This window comes from Nanorana parkeri, unplaced genomic scaffold (assembly GCF_000935625.1).
Source record: "Nanorana parkeri isolate BGI_ZX_2015 unplaced genomic scaffold, ASM93562v1 scaffold2437, whole genome shotgun sequence".
NCBI classification, from domain to species: Eukaryota; Metazoa; Chordata; class Amphibia; order Anura; family Dicroglossidae; genus Nanorana; species Nanorana parkeri.
This window is the reverse complement of record NW_017308705.1, coordinates 1,205-20,963: the sequence shown is the minus strand read 5'-3', so window position 1 is coordinate 20,963 and position 19,759 is coordinate 1,205.

Sequence of the window (19,759 nt, the reverse complement as noted above, 5' to 3'; positions counted from 1 at the left end):
CTAACCTGTCTCTTAATAAGGGGGCTTTTCTATAAATAATCACCTAAAGCACCTAAGACGTTGTCCTTTAGTAGGATTCCCCAATGCTTCTGCAATCTATTTTCAAAATCTCTATATTGTGTTGTAAAATTAGTAATAAAAGACACAGACAACTCTTTTTCCTCCCTCCTTAAAGCTTTGGGCACCAACAGATTCCTCCTATACATATGTTTCACCTTTTCCTTAGAGGCCATGACTTGCTTTTCTCCAAAAATCTTTCTAAAATAGAAGCTTATTCTATCAAATCAGTATCTAAAGTGCAGTTTCTTTTTATTCTCACAAACTGGACTTGGATATATTTGATGTCCATTGTGGATGGTGACCACTGCCAGTTGGGATATACCCATTTCTGTCAGTTGGCTTGAAATAAGTAATCGAGCATATTCTTTCATCGTTTTAAAAAATATAAAGATCTAAAAAATGTATACCTTCTTATCCAAAATTCTTGGTAAATGTAATACCATATTTGTTCAAATCCATATTATCTTAAAATTATTAAAAAAGACTTATCAACCCTCTCCCAAATTACTAAAATATCATCTATGAATCCTTTCCAGTAACTTTATTCATTCCATTGTTTACTAAATATTAGTGATGCACCGTTACTAGCATCGGTTCCAATACCAAGTATTTGGGCGAGGACTCACACTTGCCCAAATGCTCAGATGGTTACCCCCGATACCAAAACTTCCAGTCAGAGGGAGATTTCCTCTGACCGGTAGTGCCGCGAGGGAAAATGGAGCTTGCTTCCCGGCCAATCAGGAAGCCGGGGAGTGACTCGCCGCCTGGCATCCTGATTAGCCCGAGAAGCCGACTCCATGCTGTTTGGTGATTGGCTCGAGCCTGCCAAACAGCATGGAGCTGTCTTCCCAGCCAATCAGGAAGCTGGGCAGCAGGTAATGATCTGCCTCCCAGCTTCCTGATTGGCCACGAAGCCGGCTCCATGCAGTTTGGCCGGCTCAATGCTATTTGGCTGGGTAACCGATTCCTGGCCAATCAGCGTCGACTTTCCGGGCAATCAAGAAGCTAGTGTCAGGGCTCCACCCTGAATTAACTGGTTTGCAGCATTCTGGCTTGGCTGCCATTCCACCCACCTGTGTTTCCTCCTTTGTTTGAGCAACTCTGTAACGTTGCTCACTACTCCCAGGCTCCCTCTTATGGCCAAACAGGGAGCATCATCTGAGAGAGCCAGATGGGAGTTTCCTGTCTCTGAGTGATGGTGTCATCCCACTCACTATTTAAACTGCTCAGTCCAGCCTGACCTTGTGTGGTTTTACCTGCTAGTTCATGCTAGTCCTGCTGCTCTGAGTATTCTGATTCTGTGTATGACCAGATCCTGGCTAACGTTCTCTTCTGGTTCCTGCTCCTGGCTTGTTCCTGACAACGCTGATCTCCGTATTCCTGACCTGGCTTGGACGACTACCCACTCCGGCTCCTGACCTTGGCTTGTTCCTGTTTATGATTTTTGCTTGCTCCTGTGGACACTTTTCTTAATAAAATATTTTTAACTAGCACCTTATGCTTCTCTGGTTTTCAATGTGCTCTGAAAGCCAGGCGGTGGGTAATGACATGGCTCCATGCTAGCAGAAGTAGCGGTATTTGGTATTGGCGAGTACTGAAAGATAAATATCAGCACTCGTACTCGATACTGCAAAACCGGTATCGGTGCATCCCTATTGAATATCTCTTTCTCCTCCCACCTAGCCATAACAAGATTTGCCATGCTGGGGGGTACTCCCTTCATTGGTAAATAGAAATCTTTACTATACCAAAAGAAGTTTAAATTCTTAGCAAATTCAATACACTTCAGTATAAACTATTTCTGATCTTGTTACAATTCCCCATATCTTCTAAATACCCATTTTACCGTTTCAATTCCTAAAGTGATGTTGGATACTAGTATAAAGAGAAACCACTAGTAATAAATACAAGGTTATCGTCAAAATGTATTTCCAAAAGGGTATTTTTGACATCCTTACTCTCTTTAGGAAGGCTGTAGTTTTATTTACAAGTAGCTGTAAAAAATAGTTGATGTATTCACCAATTCTTGATGACACAGAGCCGATCACACTAATTATGGGTCTACCTGGGGGGTGTTTTTGATTCTTATGTATCTTGGGCAAAAAAAATATCATGGGGATCCTGCAAACCAGCTGCATTAAAAATTTATATTCTCTTTTATTCAAAATTCCTTTCCTAAAACATTCCTTAACTATGTTATTTAGCTCATTTTTGTAAGTCCTCATTCAACTTTTTATATGTATCCCCTTCTTCTAAAATGTTTATCATATCCTTTTCATAATATGATTTGTCCATAATAACTACTCCCCCTATTGGGTTTATCACAATGTCCTTCCTTTCTTCAGGTTTATTGAGCCCACCTCTAATAAATTCTTCATGCTTGAAACTCTATCTCCATTTGCCGAATATCTGATTCAAATGTGTTTAAGGACCTCCACAAAATGATTCAAGGAAGTTTGGAGAGGTAGAGTTATTCCTTAATCACAACACATATAGATATTTTGAAAAGAGATTGCAGAAGCATTGGGGAATCCTACTACAGAACAAGGTCTTAGGTCTCTTAATTCCCCCAAAAAACCTTGATTATTGATAGAAAAGCCCCCTTATTAAGAGACAGTTTAGTCCATAATGTGATGGATCCACCTGTAAAGAACCCCACCTTCCTTGGAGGAGTTGTTTTTTACCCATGCAAGAGGTGCATGGGATGTAAAACTACCAAAATAATGTGGAAAAGAAAGTGTCCTCCTTACAGTCCAAAATAGCTGGAAAAAGTATGAGATAAAGGAATTGATCACTTAATTTATCACTTGTCATATCACATATGTAACATATGTATTGGCATGCCCTTGTGGATACCAATATGTAGGTAGGACAATATGGCAGCTCAGGAGATTAGGATACAGGAACATATTAAAAATATTAGAAAAGGATTTGAACAACATAGTGTATCCAAGCATTTTAAGTACTTTCACACCAAAAACCCAGAAGGATTAAGTTTTTATGTAATTGATAGAGTTTTTAAACATTGGAGAGGGTCGAGTCTAAAGAAGGCAATATCACAAAATGAGACTAAATGGATATTTATTTTCGATACTATACAGCCCAGGGGTCTTAATGTTGGATTTAAATAGTTTTTTCACTAATGAAGAGTATTATGTTGATGATGGATATTAAATATGGTATGTTTGTCAAATATTTAAATTATGGAATTATTCACATGATTTTGTGTTTTTCTGCACTTGTAATCACTTTTGGGCATTTCAGTAAATGTTATGCATTTAGCACTTTATGTAATTATTTTAAGTATTTAATGTATGGAAAGCGTTACGGAGTACCCAGCGAGGAAGAGCAATATTAAGTGATATATTGTATTTCATGTGGGGAATGTCTTCAAAGGAGTGACCTTTTTACTTTAGATGTAGGTACACTGCTGAATCCTGATCAGAGGGTTTGGCTCTTCTATGTTGTGCCATACACTGGTGTAGCTGCTGTTTTGTTTCACCGACATACAATTCTGAGCACTCCTCACTGCACTGGACTGCATACACAATGTTGTTCACCTTGTGTTTTGCCGTTGGCGTTTTGGGTGAACCAGTTGTTGCCTCAGTGTGGAGTTTGATCAGGATTCAGCAGTGTACCTACATCTAAAGGAAAAAGGTAACTCCTTTGAAGACAGTGAAGTACGCATCCTAGACAGGGAGGAGGACTGGTTTAAAAGAGGTGTGAAAATGGCCATTTATGTAGAAATGGAGAAGCCAAGCTTGAATAGAGGTGGGGGGGCATCTATTGTTTGCCACATACAATGCTGTTTTAACACCTCTCTCTCTGGGCAGGTTAATAACACCTCCTAGCTCCAATTTTGCAAATGCAATCAACACCTGATTATGTGGATTGGAGCAACATTCACCATATTTATTCCTAGATAATTTTTGTACAAGTAATTCTGAATTGAGAAAGCTGGTCGGATGACCAGTGAAACGTCTTCAAGAAAAACACAGCAAGTCCAGTTGCCTTGACTTATTTTTTACAGATATACCATGACCTGGATAAATGAGAACCTTCACAGACAAAGTTTCTGTGATGGTACTACCTTAAGTGAAATATTTCTGGTACAGAGCCATAACCAGTCACCCACCTTGAGATTGGAATTCAACAATGGTCATCAGCAGCAACTTTTTGAGTGGCAGTTTCGGAAGAGAGTTTATCCTGCACAGAGCTCCAAATTTGGGAAAAGTTTTGTAAAAGAGAGGTGGTTCAGGAATAGTGGAAGACACATTGGCAAAATTAGTATAACTTTGGATGATAACCCTATACACAGAAAGAAGGAGAAACCTGGCTGACTATTGTGTGCAAATTCTGCCCAGTGTAAATAGATACCCAGTCTGTTTGACAAGAAGAGACAAAGCAGTGGAGGCAGAGATCTAAGGAATGAATTAGTCCTCTCCATCTGGCCATTAGACTGAGGGCGGTAAGCAGAGGACACGTAAACCCCCAAAACTGCACAAAGGCTTGCCAAAACTTAGAAATGAACTGGGAGCCACGTTCAGAGACCATGTCTAGAGGGATTCTGCGGAACCTGAAAATGTGTTGTATAAATAAAGCTAATTGTCTAACTGATGGCAATTTGGGAAAGGGCATGGAGTGAGCCATTTTACTGAAGCCATCTACAGTGACCCACATAACTGCATCCCTGAGAGCAAGTGAGTTCTGCAATTAAATCCATAGATAGGCGAGCCCAGGGTCATGCTTGAATGCAGAGTGGCATTAGTAGGTCAGGGCCATTAATAGGGTACCGGGCTCCAGCGCATGTTTAATAAGGCTTGAACGTGCATGGATACATCTTTCCTCAAAGTGGGCCATCAAAGGTCACAGGAAATTATGGAAATAGTTTTCAAAATGCTAGGATGCCCTGTAGCCTTGGAATCATGTGCATCCTGAAGACCTTTAGACCTGAGGTCAGGTGGTACAAACATTTTACTGTCAGGTAAGTTTCCCAGAGCCTGTGTTTGTGCCTTAGTGATGGGAGATGTAAAATCTGGAGATAGTGCTCCCACCACCAGGGTAGGTGGTAGGATGCTCTGTGCTTTTGCAGGGAACTCTATGGAGGAAAGGAAACTATGCGACAGAGCATCATCTTTAACATTTTTTTCAGCAGGCCTGTACATGATCTGGAAATTAAAATGACTGAAAAACCTGCAGGCTTGTCTGAAATTCAAGCCCTTAGCTGCTTTGATATACTCAAGGTTCTTGTGGTCAGTTTAAACAACAAAGGGGTGCCTTGCACCCTCTAACCAATGTTGCCATTCCTCAACAGCCCACTTAATGGCCAGTAGTTCCTGGTTACTAACATCATTTCCCTGAAAGAAAATGTCAGGGCTGGCACATGGATGAAGCAGGTTAGAAGAAGGGGAATGCTGGGAGACTGGCATCGACTTTGGAGGCATCCACGTCAATGTAAAATAGAAGAGCAGGGTCTGGATGAGTGAGAAATAGACCAGAAGGCGTGCAGAGCTTCCGAGGCCAGACAAAAGTGCTTGCAACCTTGCGGGCCAAGGCTTAAATGGGAGAGATGATCATGGAGAAGTTTTTAAATAACTTCCTGTACAAATTTTCAAAGTCGATTAAATGTTGAATTGCTTTTAAGCCACGCGATGGTGCCCATTAAAGCGCTGCTTAAACTGCTTAAACTCTCCAAGGAATGCTGCGGCACCTTGGAGAGGACCAGGAGAACATGCTGCATGTGTTCCGTGTAGGAGGAGGAATAGATAAGGATGTCATCCAAGAAAATTACTATAAATCTACCCAGGTACTGACGGAGGCCTAGTTTGGAGAACATTTTTGCCCCTTGTATACGGCTGAACAGTTCAGTAATCAAAAGCAAATAGCTGAACAATTGAAAGGAGAAAGAGTTAATTTTTGATTCTTGTCTAAAGTTCTTGTTCCTCTTTTATGTCCATCTGTCTGATTGGACAGTGTCTTCTGCTCTTCTGCAAAGTCTTGAAACTGTATAAGAACGATGCATTTACTAAAAATAAACTGAATTCTGTATTCATGATATTTGTCTGAAGACATTATTCCCGGAGCTCCGAGGCTAACAAAGTGTACAGGAACGGCCGTCATAAGTAGAATAGCTTACAAATTGGTGTCAGAAGTGGAATCAGAGCTGCCATATAGGTAAGTGAGCATTTATGTCTTATCTTGCCTCATATTGCACTCTGATCTGCACTAGCTAGAGCAAGGGGAGCTCGCTGAAGAAGTAGCTGAGTTTTGGGAACTCACTAAAGAAACTGCTGGAGTTTTGGGAACTTGCGGAGAGAAAATAAACCGCTGGAGTTTTGGGAACTCGCTGAGAATAAAGATAGCCTGGGCAGAGTAGATAAGAATAGGAATATATTGTATAGGGATTTCTTCCTGTATCCTTAAGCCTTGTATGTATGTGTTGTGAAATGTTATGTAGTTAAATGTGTTGTCTGAGTAGCTGCAAGACGCCCCATCACTCCGGCTATGGTTTTTACCTGATGACCTGGTAATGATGAATGCAAGTGGTAGCCAAAAGATAACAGAATAGGAGTTTTGCTCCCATTGCACTCTTAAAGCTATAAGCTACCTGGATAAGTTGAGAAGATTTGTCAGAGCTTCACGTAAGCTCAGTACAGCTACTCCTTCCAGTGTTGACTGCAGAGGGAACAAAGCTAATTGTTACTTGTAGAGCTGCTTTGCTTTGTTTATTTTTATATAGAATGGGTGATTCCCAAGGTAAGGGGAAATTCCCAGACCCACCTTAGCCACCTCGTTCTGCTTAAAGGGAAAGAAAAATGTGCTAGTAATGATGACGATTGGGTCTTATTCACTCAAGTTAGTGCCCCGAAGAAAGAGAAGAGTCAGAATCTAGTTCCAGCTCAGAAGGGGAAGTAGAAGATTCAGTTTTGAGTGTTAACTCTCCCTCTGCAGAATCCCCCTCCCTTAGTGTCTTACTATATCCCCCTTTGGTCCTTTTACCACTCCAAAACTCATATTCCAACTTGAGTTGCGGAATATGAGGTATTAAAACCACAGAAAGATGGCAATGATGGTGAACAGGAAGACAAAGTGTTGGAAAAAGGTGCATCAGCTGCAGCTGCCAACCAGAGAACAGAGTCACAATTATTTTAAGAAACTAGATGAATTAAAGCAGATAATGGGGAAGGAGATACATGATTTTGGTAAAGATAAGATGCAGTACTTGAGGATATAGAAAAGTCACTGTCTTTTGTAATAGATCAGTTGGGGAAAAATCTCATCGGCACCTACAAATGAGCAACCGCCTGCTTATAATTATAATGAAGCAGCTCTTGTGCCCACACCATCAGCCTCTATGCCTACCCTAACATCACAAGGTAGTTCAATTTTAGGAATTACTCCAGTCCACATATCCCTGTAAGACAGCCAATAGAAAATTCCACACAGACAGTTACACATAATTAATCTCCAAACATAGGGATCCCATGATAGCACCCACATTTCAGAATTGTGAAGCATTGTCTTTAGTTTAGGAGAGTATACCTGTCTGTCCTGTAAGGGAACAGGTAGTGTATAACAATAAAAATGACACACCAATCCCCTGGAACCCTTTTGGGTTAAAGGGATTTTTAAAACCAGATTCCTCATTCCAGAACAGATCCTATGAAATTTGTTAAAGAAAGCCTAGATATCCAAGCGTGTTACAATGTTAATTGGAGTGATATGATACAGATAGTTAAGAGAGACTGTGAAAATTTGGAAACTTTGATGAGGTTGTCACCAAGACTGGCATCCCAAAGATTTTAGAGTATGATTCCAGAAGAATTTTCCGAGAACCAGTGCAACAGCAACAGCAATCAAAAGTGAAATTTAGAGACAGTATAATAATAAAGAGAGTGTCTGATAGAAACAAATGTGCACAAGCATTCAGATAACAGTAGTATAGAACATGCGTAAGGCAATTGTCTGTTTGAATATAGAGTGTATGAGTTTCCAGCCGGCTAGTGTCCGAGATGTTTGAACTATGCAAAGAGTTGTTGAAAATTGTGAAATTCATATGATCTAAGTTAAGAATGTGATGATGTTATTTAGTTTTTTTGTGTCAGTGGAATACTTAACCGAAACTAACAAAGTATCATCTTGTTTTTGTTTTGTTGCTTATTGTCACTTATCACTATTGTACTTTTACATGAGTCACAAAAGAGTTATGGATCTGTTCTGTTTAAAGGACCACAGTCTATTATTGTTGTCGTACGGGTCAGGAAAATGTGATCAAGAATTATATAGAGAATGTTCTTGCTTCTGTAATTGTGGTACCTAAACTTACAAATTAGTAAGATGCCCTGAAGTTTATGATTTGGGTTGAATTTTGTTGGATTTTAATTGTGACATCTATGCAAGTTCATCTGTATATTTAAATTTGGGGAACTTTATGAGGCTGTGCCTAAGACACTGCAGACTATTTCATTGTCCTGTATGCTCTCTTAGTGAGTGTGAATCAAAATACGGGAAATGGAGACGTAACCACAATTTAAGAAGCAAAGATATCTGTATACTGATATATTCTGTATGCTGATATATTATATATACTGTATATTTGAAATTGCTACTTTTATTACATGAATAACATGTTATTGTTTTTCTAGAAAAAGATAATTCTAAGGAAATTTCAATCTAATCAATGCGGTGATCTATAATTCCTAAGAACATGTGTTACGGTGTATTATAAATATATTAAATTCTTAATTCAAGCATGGTGAATGATTGAGAGGAATATAGAAAATCCAAGGGGTGTTAATAGTATGAGCTCATTAGAATTTGGTACCAACAAAGTGCACTTATTTCGTTCGACTAAAGAAGAAGATTACAACAATTATATTATTTATTTAGTTTTTAGGGAAGGGGGGAAATACTAGGACAACTAGTGGAAAGTCCATTAAGTATGCTGAATTTATTAAAAAGGTCCTCGAGGCACCTTGGTTCCCTGATGGGATGACAATCATAAAATGTGTAGCACATACATAAAATAGGAAGGCAGATGCAAGTGCAAAACTAGTAGCACATGGTATTGAATCCACAGAAATCCTTATGGTGGCCTCCTCACCAGGTAATGCAGATCAAGTAGATTTAATTGTTTAAAGTACTTGCGAGTACTTGCAATTATAGGGTGGAGAGATCAAAGATGGACTTTGGGCCCATGAAGATGGTCAGTTTTGTATACCACCTCATACGCTGTATTTATATCTAGCTGAGGCATCACATGACCAATCTCATCTTTCCAAAGCAGCAATAGTCTCTACAGTCACTTTTCACTACAAGACTACCCCAAGGTTTGCTACTGTTGTTCAATTATTTTGTCAAGGGTATGAAACATGTTTGGTACAGAATTCAGGAAAAGCTTCTGAAAATGTCAACCAAATATCTATTCAAAGTCCTGTATCCTTTTCAAAGATTTCATATGTAATGTTTAGGTATACACTCTTATCCTTTGTGTTGAAATCTGTTAGATACACCTTCCCTGAAGTTAAAAAAAAAGATTTTAAATACATTGGAGCAGTTTGGGCTACAAATACATTTAGACATTGGATACATTCCCTGTACTCCATACAAAGCTACATTAAAATAAGGAAGTATACCGATATATCAAAAACAGTACCCCTTAGCAAGGAAAAAAGAGGATGGGATTCGTCCTCTAGTAAAATCCTTTTGGAACAAGGGATCTTGGTTCAAATTGTATACCCATATAACACACCTGTCAATCCGGTTAAAAAGACTGATGTTGCTCCTTTCTCACCTTTTTACTGTTAATATATAGTATAGATCTAGAGATATCTCTCTCTGATCGTATACTGGCTTTTTTTTTTCTTTCACTTTCAGGAATAGATACATAATGTATCTATTCCTGAAAGAAGAATGTTTAAGTTTTCTGATAGTTGTTGGAACGTTCAGAAAACCTTTAGTGACAGCTGAATCCTGAACTGCTGCAGGATCAGTGTCACTAACTTATTATAGGCTGTTCTGAAGTTTGATACAGCCTAATAATAACCAAAAATTTAGTAATTTATCAAGCAGTAATAGTGAGATTAATTCACAATGACTGCTTGATATAATTAATTAAATAAATAAAATAAACATTTTAAAATTTTTCAAAAAATAGTGAAAAGTGTAAAAAAAATAAAAATAGTGAAAAGTGTAAAGAAAAAAAAAGTGTACAAAAATAAAAAATAAAGGACAAATAAATGAATGTATTTATTGAATTTTTTTTAGCTGTGCTGGTTTTGTAAAAAATACTACAAATCAAAACTGTGAAAAAAGTGTTTTTTTAATGTTTTTTCCTCTTTTTTTATATTTTATTTGTCCTAAGTGAGGCGTCAGACACACATATGTGATATAAATATGTAGCCCTATCTGTCCTCTAAAAAACAATATATAATATGTGTGGGTGCACTTTGTAAGAAAGTATTTTACTGACATGGAAGAATCACACAGCAAAAATTTCAAAAGTGTGTCAGTCATTTACGAACAGAAACTAAAAACAAGCTCAGTCATGAAGGGGTTAAAGGTCCTTACAGGATTTACAAATTATTATTTAATCTAGTAGTTCCTGTTGCACCAATTGTGCCTTCATTGATCACCTCTATTCCCTGTTCTACACAGTATTATACTGTGATAGATTTAAGTAATGTTTTTTTTCTGTCCCTGTTGACAAAGAGACACAACTACTATTGGCTTTTACTTTTAAAGGTTTCAATATACTTGGCGACGAATGCCTCAAGGCTATGTTGATTCACCAGCGGTGTATTCAATGGCATTACGTGCCTCTTTGAAAGGGTGGAGCCCACAACATGGTTTAGTTCTGTTGCAAAATGTGGATGATTTGTTATTGTGCAGACTAAGCAGAGAGGCATGTAGGAAGAATAGTAGATCTTTGTTAGAATATCTGGGTTCTGAAGGACAAAAGGTGACCAGACACAAGATCCAATATTGTCTGGAAAGTGTGGAATACCTGGGATTCACTTTAACAAAAGGCACACGCACTGTTAGCAAATCATGAATCCAAGCTATCCTGGGTCTGCCCCGCCCAGTAAATAAGAAACAAATTATGTATTTTCTTGATATGATAAACTATTGTTGCCAATGGATTCCCTATAGCTCATATTATGACAATATTCTTAGGCAAATGACAAAGGTCAAAGCACCCGACCTGATTCAGTGGACCCAGGAGTTGCACACTGCTTATACCAACTTGAAATCCTCTTTAGTTTCCTCTCCTGCTTTGGGCTTACCATATTATACTGTTCCTTTTCATGTATACACTAGAGACAATTGTAAAACTATGGCTGTAGTGATTGCACAAGATCATGGAGATAGTATGAGACCAGTAGCCTATTTTTCCAAAGTAGTACCTGTTCCGGTTCAAGGCATGCCGGCGTGTCTGAGGGCTCTGGCAATCTGTGCAATAGGGATAGAAGAATCAATGACTGTTACCTTGGGCCATCATACCATTCTGCACACAACTCATCATGTGCATTATGTCCTAAAGAATCTTACTACCCAACATATGACTGCTCAAAGAGCAAGTGGTTATGAGGTTATTTTAACTTCAACTTCTAATTTGGAAACCAAATATTCCTCTCCCCAATCAGGTCCGATAGCCATATTCAATGCTATGTTCTATTTGAAATCAGAATTAGACATTCCTATAGATGACCATGATTGCCTAAAAGTTATACATGGAGATACCACCCCAAGGGGGATCTTTTGCAGACACCTCAAGAAGGATGCCTTGATATTTTTGTTGATGGTTCATGTCCTCGACCTAATGATAACACATATTTGTCAGGATATGCTGTGGTTCAGCTTCCTGATATTGTCTGGGAAGCTCAACCCTTGCCTTACCCCTCTGCTCAAGCTGCTGAACTAGTTGCATTAATAAGAGCTTGTGAAATTTTTGAGGACAAGGATCTAAATATCTACACTGATTCTAGATATGCTTTTGGTGTAGTTCACGATTTTGGTGAAAAATGATTTATTAGAAGTTATTCATAAACCAAGAAAAATCTCAGTAATCAAATGTAAGGCACACACTAACTCCGATGATGCCATTGCTCTGGGAAATTAATTGGCTGATAAGACTGCTAAACAAGCAGCATCTAGCTCTAAACAATCATTTCAATCTAAAGATTTTTCCAGGTTTTCTATTTTACAGCCATATAGTCTCCCACTGCTACTCCAGAAGATATTCAGTATTGGAGTCAACAAGGTTTGACAATAGATCAGAATGAACTATTTTCAAAAGAGGGTTATAATAGGTATTCCTCAACATAGTGCTCCCATTTACAATACCCGGTTTCATGGAATAGGACACAGAGGATGGTAGACTACACTACGAGAATTAAATAAGTATTTTTGTATTCAGAACATTTCAGCAGGGTACAAGATTAGGTAAAACGATGTATTACATGAATTACATGCCGGGGGGTAAAAAAAGGAGAAGTACCTTTTGGTAAATGTAGATAGATTTAGTAAATGGCCTGAAGCATTTGTAACTCATAAAGAAGATGCTAATACTGTAGCTAAAATTTTATGTAAACAAATTGTTCCCAGATGGGGGTTCCCTTTAAATATTGATACGGATAAAGATCTGCGTTTCCATCAAAGGTTACTCAACAAGTGGCCAAACTACTTACAGTAGATTGGAAATTTCACATTCCTTATCACCCCCAAAGTTCAGGAATTGTGAAGAGAATGGATAGAACTATAAAAGATAAGTTGAGAAATGCAACTGGAGGTACCATGGTTAAATGGGAAAATTATCTACCTAGCAGAGATTAGGATGACACCTAATGAGCAAAACAAATTGTCTCCATTTGAAATTCTAATGGGACGACCTTTTCCCACCCCTTGGACTAGGGGACCAATGGTGATTATGAATGGAGATTTGGAATGAATACAGGAGCAATATGTTACTCAGCTTGTCAGACTGCTGAATGACATCTATGGTGATGTGTCTCTTTCTTTTCCTTTGCCTTCACAGGAACCAACCCATCCATTTAGGCCAGGAGATACTCTGGTGATAAAGGCCCTTCAACAAGCACAAGACTCTCAATCCGCCGTAAGGAGAGCCTACTGTGGTGACAGCACTGACACGAACGGCAGTATTAACAGCTGATTCCCAAGCCTGGATCCACGCTTCAAGAGTGAAAAGGGTTCCCCAGAGGGAAAAGACAAAGAGGGGGGAAGTAGGTGATAAAGACCCTGAAGAAGATGACCTTGCTTCTTCATCCAAAGTACTCATGGAAGATTCTAATAGCGCTGGGAGCTATTACATTGATAATCTTTTTGCCAGTATGGATAGAGACTAATTGCTGGTATCATCCAGAAGAATACCCTAGCTTATGCTTTTTGAATAATTAAGTAATAGGCACACACGAGAAATATACTTGTCCAATTATATCAAGAATCCAAGGTAGATCAAGAATCCAAATTACATTCCCCACCTACTAAAAGGGTCAGACGATATGTTGAGGTTACCCCTGGTAACCTCCGCCTTTATTAATTAAATGGAGAAATAGTACTAAACAGAGAACACAAGACAATTTTACCTGTAATGCTGCTTAATCTTGTACCATATATAATCTTACTACTAACGATACATTATATGTTTTACAATCATCGTCTGAGATTTTAGTTGCTATTACTAATGAATCTTATTGTTCTTTTCGAATAGTTGATAATGTCACTAGTTATAGGTGGACAAGCTTTCAAATTCCATTTCCAGGGTATAATTGGAATGCTACTATGGGTACACTTAATGCAGTAGATATGGAAATATTAAGAAATAAATTATCAACAATAGACATGTGCACCAGCAAAAAATTTGTTTCGTTTAGTTTAGTTTTGATTCGGATTTTGCATTATTTAGTTTTTTGGATTCGGGTCCGAAATTAAATTTGTTTCGTAATTCGTATTCGGACGAAATTCGTTAGCGGTAGTCCGGTCAAAATTTCGTTTTTTTGCGGTAGTCCGGTTAGGAGGGACCCTCCCTAGTTAAAACACACAAAAAAGTGCAAGGGGTTCTCCCTTAAAATCCCTGCCAGACCCTTTAGGTCTGGTAGGAATTTTAAGGGGGAACCCCAGCCCCCCAAAATGGGGGGGGGGGGGAAACATTTGGAAAAAATTTTGTTTTTTAGCGGTAGTCCTGTCGAAATTTCGTTTATGGACGAAATTTCGTTGCAGCAAAATGACATTAGGAAAAAAGAAGAAATTTTTTTTTTTTTTAGTTTGCAGAAGATGAAAAAACTGAAAAGATGTTAAAACTCAAAAAAAGTGCATGGCAGGCATAGAATTCCCTACTTGCCAGATACTCTTTCCCAGCTGACTCCCTCTGGACCATTATCACAGTTATCCCCAAGGAGGGGAAGGATCCCGCCCTTTGCTCCAGCTTTCGTCCGATCTCTCTACTAAATGTGGATCTGAAGCTGTTTTCGAAGGTTCTTGCTAATCGCCTTCTGCACAGCGTGAGCACGCTTATCCACACTGACCAGGCGGGCTTCCTGCCCGGCCAGGAGGCCAAAGACAGCACCGTGAAAGTACTAAACGCGATTCACTTAGCCACAGAGAAGCGCATTCCCACTATCCTCTTGTCGATAAACGCCGAAAAGGCGTTCGACCGGGTAAGCTGGTCGTTCCTCTTAGCAACACTCTTGGAATTGGGATTTGGAGACAACCTGTGTAGATGGATAGACGCCATATACTCCATACCCACGGCTCGAGTGCGCACTAATGGGACATTTTCTGACCACTTCTCACTTTTGAACGGCACCAGGCAGGGATGCCCACTTTCCCCTTTCCTTTTTTTTCTCACGCTGGAACCCCTACTTTGCAGAATTAGGAACAACCCGGGCATTTTCGGAATTACTTTCAGACCCTAAGACCCATAAAATAGCGGGGTACACAGACGATCTGCTGTTTATACTGACTAATCCCACGATATCACTCCCAAACCTGATGACTGAACTAGAGAAGTACGGGGGGTTATCGAACTTTAAAATTAACTTCAAGAAGTCGAAAGCTTTGAACCTCACAGTAGCTCCGCCGATGCTGGCAGGCCTACAGACAGCTTTTCCGTTTCGCTGGCCCGCTTGCCATATCTCTTACTTAGGGACCAAACTACCCACATTGGTCAGTAAAGTTTTCGAGGTGCATTTTCTGCCATTGCTCTCAGTCATTCGCCAGGATCTGGCCAAATGGTCGGGACGTACGCTTTCGTGGTTCGGGAGAAATAGCGTCCTCAAGATGAATGTTCTCCCGCGACTACTCTACCTATTCCAAACTCTGCCAGTGCACATCCCAATTACATTCCTGAAATTGGTTAGGAGAGAATTTACGTCTTTTTTATGGGCACACGGATCACACAGGCTGAGCAAATCCCTACTGGCGCTCCCTAAAGCTCATGGGTGAATCGGTTTCCCAGATCCCATCCGATATCATTTGGCAGTGCACATGGCCAGGGCGTTCGAATGGTGCAACTTCTCATCCGACAAGCGGTGGTTGCAGCTTGAACAGGCGGGCTCCTCACTACCTCTGGCGGGCCTACAATGGATGACACAATCTCTACCCAGAGGAATTCTTAACCACCCTTTTATGGGTACCACAATTCGAATACTTAAACTGTCGCCCACAGTACTCTGGAATAACGCGTCCCCATCTTTACTGACCCCAATAGTGGGAGACTCCAGTTTTAAGCCCAGCATAGAAGACAGCTCCTTCTTACCAACCTGGTTGCGCCTCCCCTACTGCACTGGCAGGCCCTCCAACTGCGTAGTTACCTCGTTAAACTGAGCACCTCCCCACCACCGCGCACAGACCTCACTCCATTTGAAAACATATGTCTGGTGGGCGGATAGTTGACCATGGTCTGTCCAGTGCCCATGCCCTCTTGGAACTGACGCCCGACATTCCCAATCCTGGCTTCCTGACAAAATGGGAGAGGGACTAATCCACCACCTTCTCACAGGACCAAAAGGACTACATTCTCCACTTTGCCCACAAGGCCTCCACTGCATCTGCTACCCAGGAAACTGGATATAAAATTCTTACCAGATGGTATTTCGTACCCACTAGGCTGCATAAAATGTTCCCACAAACTCCACCAACATGCAAGAGATGCAGAGGGAACCATTCTACACATCTTCTGGTCCTGCTCTAGCCTCAGGGACTACTGGGATGCGGTCACACGGATTATTAAACACCTGACGGGGATGTCTTTGGCTGGGGATCCGGCCGCCCTGTTGCTCCACAGGTCCACCCTGTCTAGGACCAAATACCGCGCTTTTCTACTCATTCACCTGGTCAACGCTGCCAGGGCCTGTATCCCGCTACGCTGGAAAAGTTCCAGCCCACCCACGGTCACAATGTGGCTCCGTAAGGTGGACGAAACACGGGTGATGGAGGAGGTCATTGCGACTCTGCACCATACTGATGACAAATTCTGGAAAACGTGGTTCTACTGGCTGGAATGCCTCTACTCCCCGGAGTATGGCGCGCTCATGGTAGAATGAGACATTGTGCCGCACTTGCGGTGAAACGCAATCAAGAGGTCCCAGATATAGTCTGACACCCCTGCCTGAGGGGGCCAATGCCTTGCCCCCCTCCTACAGGGACTCGGTTGAATGCTCACCCAACTTACGCTTCCGCCGACTCCCACCCTGATTCCTATCCTCCATATCCTTCCCATGTCTCAGTCCCAAACCCTTCTCTGTCTTCTCCTTCCCACCCCATCTTTTTGTGTCGTCCGTGCTACGTGGCCAAGGCATGGTGGTTGCGCTTCACCCATGGGTGGTGGCACTTAAATACACACTGAAATGCCTGTCTACCTTGCCCACATTGGGGCTACCAAACCAGTGGAATTGTAAAGTCTTATATACACTTCTCATGTTTATGTACCCAATGTATTTTACTGTACTGCACAACCCCTCTTTCTCTAATTACCCACTGTTTGTACAACTGAAAAACTGAAAATAAAGAATTAAAAAAAAACAAAAAGTGTGTAGGGTACCCCCCAAAATCCATTTAAGTCTGGTAGGAATTTTAAGGGGGAACGACCGCGCCCCCCCCCCCCCTCCCTGCGCCTTTGCCAGGCCACGTGCCCTCGGCATTGGGAGGGTGTCCCCATGCCGATGGGAAAAGGACCTCTTCCCCACAACCCTGACCCGGTGGTTCTGAGGGTCTGCGTGCAAGGGGGCTTATTTGCATCGGGGTACTCCTTTAAATAAGGGGGCACCCAGATGCCGCCGCCCCTTGTGAATGAGTAAGGGGTACTTGTACCCCTACCCATTCACTAAAGGGTTAAATCAAATAGTTAGTAAAAAGTCCAGACTTTTGATAAAATCCTTTAATTAAAAAAAAAAAGTCAATTTTTGACTATTCCTTTAATTTAAAAAAGAATGGCTCCATCGTTGTAATCCAGTGTCAATCACGGTGCAGGACCCCTGCCGACCCGCCGCAATAAAAAAAGTCCCGCGGCACGACTCCCATCCGAAACCGACGAAAACTCGCCGCAAAAATTACATTCAGTCCGAAAATAAACAGATGGGCGGAGCGAGACGTGACGTCACGGCTCGCTCCACCCATTTGACATTCTCAGCTGTCAAATGCTACATAGCAATGGGGAACTCCCGAATACTATTCATGAGTTTCCAAATGCTATTTGGGTCTGTGAGCCGAGGTGTCATAATGCTCTTCAGATGACACCTCGGCTCACAGACCTGAATAGCATTCGTAAACAAATTTCGACCGGACTACCGCTAAAAAACTACCGCTAAAATTCGTCCAAAAACGAAAATTCGACCAGACTACCGCTAACGAATTTCGGATCGGGAATTCAAATTCGTTTGCATTCGGATTCGTTTGTAATTCGGAATTCAGATACATCCGGATCTCCGAATTTCCGAAATTTCATCCGAATTTCATTTTGGAACGAAACAAATCGCACATGTCTAATCAACAACAGGTATGGATATTGGAAATTATCTATCTTCAATGCTGAATGGATCCCTACTCTGTTAAAACCCCAAATTACAGCCTCAACAAGTATGCATGACTACATCTGTTTTTGTTGGTATTCCCCAGATTGATACTAAATTACCATTTTCAGGGTGTATTGATAATATTACTAAACTTCAATGGCATAATCAGAGTTGTTTTCTTGAAACAGTTTCTCATCTAAATCAAAGTATTACCTATATTCCTCCAAGATTCCCACTCTCCAGTTTCAATTTGCCAATTGATAAGTTTATAACTTTGTTGCGTGAGGAACGGCGAATATTAACCACCTGCTGTCCGCCCATTGTCATTAAACGGCCGGATAGCGGCTTCTTGAGAGCGGGTGGGCGTTTTTAAACGTCCCATCCCGCCCGCTCGTGCCCGCCACTAGGCGGCGGGCACGAGCGCGAATTCGACCTGCACTGTAAACAGCCAGCGATGGCTGTTTACATACAAGTGTTCGGGCATCTATAGAGACGCCCGATCGCTTGTAATAAGCGCGCGGGTGCGCGCCCCCCTCGGCCCAACACAGCAGCTACGCGGCCGGAGATCAAACGGAGCTCAGTACTCAAGCTCCGTTTGATCTCCTCTTCTGAATGCAGGCAGTGATGTGTATTACATCACTTTCTGCATTCAGTGTCACTCTCCGGTACGGAAACCGTAGAGAAGCTGGTGAAGAAAGTCTATGCTTGTTAGTTGCTTGTTAGGGTGCTTGTTAGTCCCCCATGTGATAGCAATAAAGTTAAGTGGAAAAAAAATGTTTCAAAGAATTAGTTACAAAAAAAATATTAAAAAAGTGCGTAAACGACGATTGCATCCATTACCCCGCACTCTGCCAGATCTCAGCCCTCCTGAGATCTGGCAGACTGCAGGGTCTCAGGGGGTCTCTGCAGGATCTGTGGGGGGCTTTGCCAGATCTCAGGGGGGCTGTGCAGGATCTGTGGGGGGCTTTGGAGCCTGCAAAAACCCCCACAGATCCTGCAAAGCCCACCACAGATCCTGCACAGCGCCCCTGAGATCCGGCAGACTGCAGGGTCTCAGGGGGTCTCTGCAGGATATGTGGGGAGCTTTGTAGGATCCGTAGGGTGCTCTGCCTCCTGCAAACCCCACACAGATCCTGCACAGCCCCTCTGAGATCTGGCAGACTTCAGGGTCTCATGGGGGCTTTGCAGGATCTGTGTGGGCTCTGCAGCCCCATGGTGGGCAGAGCCCATCACAAATCCTGCCCAGCCCCCCTGAGGCCCTGCAGACTGCAGGGCCTCAAGGGGGCTGTGCAGGATCTGTGGGGGGCTTTGCAGGGTCTCGGGCCTGTGCAGGATCTGTGGTGGGCTCTGCCCACCATAGACCCCGCAGAGCTCACCACATATCCTGCTAAGCCCCCCTGAGACCACAGATTTCCTGCTATGCTAATAGCGGAACATGTCAAAAGCTGGATACAGTGTTTGCACTGTATCCAGCGACTAACAGGTCACGCAAAAAGTATTAAACAGGAAGGGGCGGGGTAAATTTAGTGGGGGTGCCTGTGTTTTGCCTTGCCTAGGGCAGCCCCAAACCAGAATACACCACTGCGTTCAGGGACCACCAATTGAAATAGATCCGACTGACCCGGATCGCCTTGGTATGCGATCCGGGCCAGTCACAATTAGGCAGCGGC